Raw genomic sequence first — 6,072 nt, 5'->3', positions numbered from 1 at the left:
ATTCCACATTTCTCTACTTAAGTGACTCACCCTCACAACAACAGGAGCCCCATGAGGGCAGGGATTTCCAACTGGGAGGTTCGCTGCTGTGTCCCCAGCCTAGCATAGTGCCTGCCACCCCAAAGGAGCTCAGTGAATACTTGTTGAATGAAACCTACCATTTACTGAGTGCTTCCTTTGTGCAGCCGCACTCTAGGCTCTCTGAATGCTCAGGATATCCCTGAGAAGTCAGTATTATTATCCCCATTTTACAGGTGAGGCAACCGAGTCCCAGAGAAGTGGATTCAGAAAACCTAGAGATTGCTCAGGGCTCAGGACTAAGCGCCAGGCCTGGTCCATGGCAGATGCTTAAAACACATCCACTCTGAGGAGCCAGGCCCAGAGCTGGGTTTTTCTCCCCGCACGGGACTCAGAGCACGCAAGGCCCCAGTTAAACCCCAGCCCTGCTACTTGCTCGCTGGAGAACAGCAGGGAAGAGACTTTGCCTCTCTGCGCCCAGTTTCCCCCTCTGTCTTATTCGAGGGACCACTCTCCTCTGGGCTTCGTACTCCTTCTTAGTGCTTATTGCCATTGGCCAGAATATGTCTGCTATTTACTCTACTTCTTTTTTTTTTTTTTTTTTTTAAGAATTCTTTATTTAGATTTTTATTTATTCACTTTTATTAGAAAGAGAGAGGAGAGAGAGAGAGAGAGGGAGAGAGAGGAAAGAGATAGAGAGAACAGGGGGAGGAGCAGGAAGCATCAACTCCCATATGTGTCCTGACCAGGCAAGCCCGGGTTTCAAACCGGTGGCCTCAGTGTTCCAGTGTTCCTCGATGCTTCATCCACTGCGCCACCACAGGGGAGGCCTTTACTTCTTTTTCAAAATTGGGGTTTTTTTCTTTCTTTCTTTCTTTCTTTCTTTCTTTCTTTCTTTCTTTCTTTCCTTTCTTTCCTTTCTTTCCTTTCTTTCCTTCCTTCCTTCCTTCCTTCCTTTTCTTCTCCTTTTCCTCTTCCTCCTCCTCCTCCTCCTCCTTCTTTTTCTTCTTCTTCCTCTTCCTCTTCCTCTTCTTCTTTTCTCTTTTTTTGTGAAACTTTGCATATATACTTACAAGAATTATTACAGTCTGTATATTTCTTTGTTCATGATATCTTTATCTGATTTTGGTAGCAGGATAACAGTACTGGCCTCATAAAGTGAATTGAGAAGTGTTTCTCCTTTGTTTTTGGAAGAATTTGTGAAGAATTGGCATTAATCCTTTCTAAAAAGTTTGGTGGGATTAATTAGCGAAGCTATATGGTTCTGCATTTTTCTTTGTAGAAAGTTTGTTTATTTATTTATTATTTATTTGTTTATTATTATTTTTTTAGAGGTAAATTATCAGACAACTTTTATTACCAGAAAGGGTTTGCACATGGTTGTGACAATACTGCATCTATTCAGAAAATGGATTTCTTCACAGAGCATGTTTATTTATTTTTATTGCTCATTTGATCTCTTTAGGTATTATACAGCTATCTGGATTTTCTTTTTCTTTTTTTTTCTTTTTTTAAATGTTGGCATCTGATATTTATTTATTTATTTATTTATTTTGTGGCAGAGACAGAGAGTCAGAGAGAGGGGCAGATAGGGACAGACAGACAGGAAGGGAGAGAGATAAAAAAACATCAAACGGGCCCTGGCCGGTTGGCTCTGCGGTAGAGCGTCGGCCTGGCGTGCGGGGGACCCAGGTTTGATTCCCGGCCAGGGCACATAGGAGAAGCGCCCATTTGCTTCTCCACCCCCCCTTCCTCTCTGTCTCTCTCTTCCCCTCCCGCAGCCAAGGCTCCATTGGAGCAAAGATGGCCCGGGCGCTGGGGATGGCTCCTTGGCCTCTGCCCCAGGCGCTCAAGTGGGTCTTGGTCGCGGCAGAGTGACGCCCCGGAGGGGCAGAGCATCGTCCCCTGGTGGGCAGAGCGTTGCCCCTGGTGGGCGTGCCGGGTGGATCCCGGTCGGGCGCATGAGGGAGTCTGTCTGACTGTCTCTCCCCGTTTCCAGCTGCAGAAAAATACAAAAAAAAAAAAAAAAAAGAAAAGAAACATCAAACATCTTTGCAAACGAAGACGTTGCGGCTCCTTAGTTGTTCATTGATTGATTTCTCATATGTGCCTTGACCACGGGGCTACAGCAGACCGAGTGACCCCTTGCTCCAGCTTGAGCTCAAGCTGGTGAGCTGTGCTCAAACCAGATGAGCTCGCATTCAAGCCAGCGACCTCAGGGTTTCGAACCTGGGTCCTCTGTGTCCCAGTCCGATGCTCTATCCACTGTGCCACTGCCTGGTCAGGTGCAACCTTAGAGTTTTTCTTTTATTAATTTTAATGGGGTGACATTGATAAATCAGGGTACATATGTTCAGAGAGAACATCTCCAGATTATTTTGGCATTTGATTATGCTGCATTCCCATCACCCAAAGTCAAATTGTCTTCTGTCACCTTCTAACTGGTTTTCTTTGTGCCTCTCCCCTCCCCCCCCCCACCCTGTAACCACCACACTCTTGTTCATGTCTCTGAGTTTTATTTTTATGTCCCACCTATGTATGGAATCATATAGTTCTTAGTTTTTTCTAATTTACTTATTTCGCTCAGTATAATGTTATCAAGGTCCATCCATGTTGTTGTAAATGATCTGATGTCATCATTTCTTATGTCTGAGTAGTATTCCATTGTATATATGCACCAAAACTTTTTAATCCACTCGTCCACTGATGGACACTTGGGCTGTTTCCAGATCTTTGCTATTGTGAGCAATGCTGCCATAAACATGGGGGTGCATTTCTCCTTTTGAAACAGTGCTATGGTGTTCTTGGGGTATATTCCTAAAAGTGGGATGGCTGGGTCAAAAGGCAGTTTGATTTTTAATTTTTTTTTTAAAGAGTCTGCCTGGGGGGCGAGACAGTCAGGAGATTGGCTTATCCTCAAAGGTGGACTCCTTGCTCCCCCTATACCACCACCACCACCACCACCACACACACACACACACACACACACACATTTTTTTATATAGACAGAGATAGAGTCAGAGAGAGGGATAGATAGAGACAGACAGGAATGGAGAAAGATGAGAAGCATCAATCATTAGTTTTTTGTTGTGACACCTTAGTTGTTCATTGATTGTTTTCTCATATGTGCCTTGACTGTGGGGCCACAGCAGACTGAGTAACCCCTTGCTCAAGCCAGTGACCTTGGATTCAAGCTGGTGAGCTTTGCTCAAACCAGATGAGCCTGCACTCAAGCTGGCGACCTTGGGGTCTCAAACCTGGTTCCTCCGCATCCCAGTCCGACGCTCTATCCACTGTGCAACCACCTGGTCAAGCCAATTTTTAATTTTTTGAGCAATCTCCATACTGTTTTCCACAGTGGCTGCACCAGTCTGCATTTCCACCAGCAGTGCAGGAGGGTTCCCTTTTCTCCACATCCTCGCCAGCACTTATTCTGTGTTGTTTTGTTGATGAGCACCATTCTGACTGGTGTGAGGTTGATATCTCATTGTGGTTTTAATTTGCATTTCTCTAATGATTAGTGATGTTGAGCATTATTTCATATGCCTATTGGCCATCTGTATGTCCTCTTTGGAGAAGTGTCTATTCATTTCTTTCGCCCATTTTTGATTGGATTGTTTGTCTTCCTGGTATTGAGTTTTACAAGTTCTTTATAAATTTTGGTTATTAACCCCTTATCAGACGTATTGTCAAATATGTTCTCCCATTGTGTAGTTTGTCTTTTTATTCTTTTCTTATTATCTTTAGCTGTGCAGAAGCTTTTTAGTTTGATATAGTCCCATTTGTTTATCCTGTCTTTTTTTTTTTTTTTTTTTTTTTTTTAGAGAGAGAGGAGTGAGAGAGAGAGAGACAGAGAGAGAGAGAGGAGCAGGAAACATCAACTCCCATATGTGCCTTGACCAGGCAAGCCCAAGGTTTCGAACCGGCGACCTCAGTGTTCCAGGTCGACGCTTTATCCCACTGCGCCACCACAGGTCAGGCTGTTTATCCTGTCTTTATTTCACTTGCCCGTGGAGATAAATCAGCAAATATATTGCTGCGAGAGATGTCAGAGAGCTTACTGCCTACGTTTTCTTCTAAGATGCTTATGGTTTTATGGCTTACATTTAAGTCTTTTATCCATTTTGAGTTTATTTTTGTGAATGGTGTAAGTTGGTGGTCTAGTTTCATTTTTTTGCAGGTAGCTGTCCAATTTTCCCAACACCATTTGTTGAAGAGGCTGTCTTTACTCCATTGTATGCTTTTACCTCCTTTGTCAAATATTAGTTGTCCATAAAAGTGTGGTTTTATTTCTGGGTTCTCTGTTCTGTTCCATTGATCTATATTCCTGTTCTTATGCCAGTACCAGGCTGTTTTGAGTACAATGGCCTTGTAGTATCTTTATTATATGCGGCTTAAGTGTCTGTTTGTCACCGATAGCTTATTGGTTGCTTGCATAACTGTACTAGCCAATGGGGTGAAGTTGCCACGGCTGAACGCAAATTGAGCAGGTCAGGGGGAAGGTGAACATTTGTTTGCATTGGCAATCATCTATTTTACATAAAACCTAAGTCTTAACGTAATTTCTTTTAAGAATGCCTCCTAGAAAATACAGCACTGAAGAGGAGAGAAAAGGAGCTAAAGTTGCACAAAAACGGCTTTCTCGACAAAAAGAAACCACTGAGCAGAGAAAGACAAGGCTTGCTTCAGTCGCAGAGCAAATGCGTCTTTCTCGGCAAAATGAGACTGATGAGCATAGAGAAACAAGGCTTGCCCCAGATGCAAGACAAAAAAGCCTGTCTCGACAAAATGAGTCCCTTGAACAAAGGCAGGAGAGAAATGCAAAAAAATGACAGAGTAATGCTGACCGAAATGCAAAAAGGATTAAAACAGTTTCAAATGGAGAAACTTTAAGTTTTGAGCATTCCTCTGGTGACATGAATATTAAGTGTGAACACTGTCAGTCCTTAAACTTCAAGTTAGAAACTAATCAATTTGACCGTGGCAAGAAAGGATTTTCTCAATGTTGCAAGTACAGAAACATTGTAGTTCCACTAATTGAGAATTATCCACCACTCTTGAATAAATTATTGACTAATCAGCATCCAAATAGCAAGCGGTGGCTCTTAAGAAATGTACCGCCAGTGGTTTCCTTCATTGCACTCTACTTTAAGCAATTAAGCAAGTAGAAGGGGGAAACCCTGTGGGGCACTAAGCAAAGGGGCGTCCTCGCCGCCTGCCCCCGGGTAATTCAGTTTGAATTAGCAGACACCTTTGCACAAATCATTTTAATTACAATTTATAATATCTAGAACAGCAGTCATTTCGTATGACCGCCGGGCTTTCTAGTAACTTGATATTAAGAAGTGTGATACCTCCCACTTTATTCTTCCTTTTCAAGATTGCTGAGGCTATTCATGTTCTCTTTTGGTTCCATATAAATTTTTGGAATATGTGTTCTATATCTTTGAAGTATGTCATTGGTATTTTAATCAGCATTGCATTGAATTTATATATTGCTTTGGGGAATATAGACATTTTAATGATGTTTATTCTTCCTAACCATGAGCACGGTATATGCTTCCACTTGTTCTTATCTTCCTTGATTTCTTTTATCAATGTTTTATAATTTTCCGAGTACAAGTCTTTAATCTCCCTGGTTAAATTTATTCCTAGGTACTTTATTTTTTTGGGTGCAATGATGAAGGGGATTGCTTCCTTAATTTCTCTTTCTGACAGTTCATTGTTAGTGTATAAAAATGCCTCTGATTTCTGAGTATTAATTTTATATCCTGCCATCTTGCGGAATTTATTTATCAGGTCCAGTAGTTTTTTGACTGAGACTTTAGGGTTTTCTATATACAATATCATATCATCTGCAAATAATGATAGTTTTACTTCTTCTTTTCCAGTTTGGATGCCTTTTATTTCTTTTTCTTGTCTGATTGCTGTGGCTAGGACTTCCAGAACTATGCTGAATAAGAGTGGTGAAAGGGGACACCCCTGCCTTGTTCCTGATCTTAAGGGGATTGCTTTTATTTTTTTCCATTGAGTATGATGTTGGCTGTGGGTTTG

The sequence above is a fragment of the Saccopteryx leptura genome, chromosome 3, assembly GCF_036850995.1.
Source record: "Saccopteryx leptura isolate mSacLep1 chromosome 3, mSacLep1_pri_phased_curated, whole genome shotgun sequence".
In the NCBI taxonomy this organism is placed as follows: domain Eukaryota; kingdom Metazoa; phylum Chordata; class Mammalia; order Chiroptera; family Emballonuridae; genus Saccopteryx; species Saccopteryx leptura.
The sequence above is the reverse complement of the archived record's forward strand: the minus strand, read 5'-3'. Positions refer to the sequence as shown.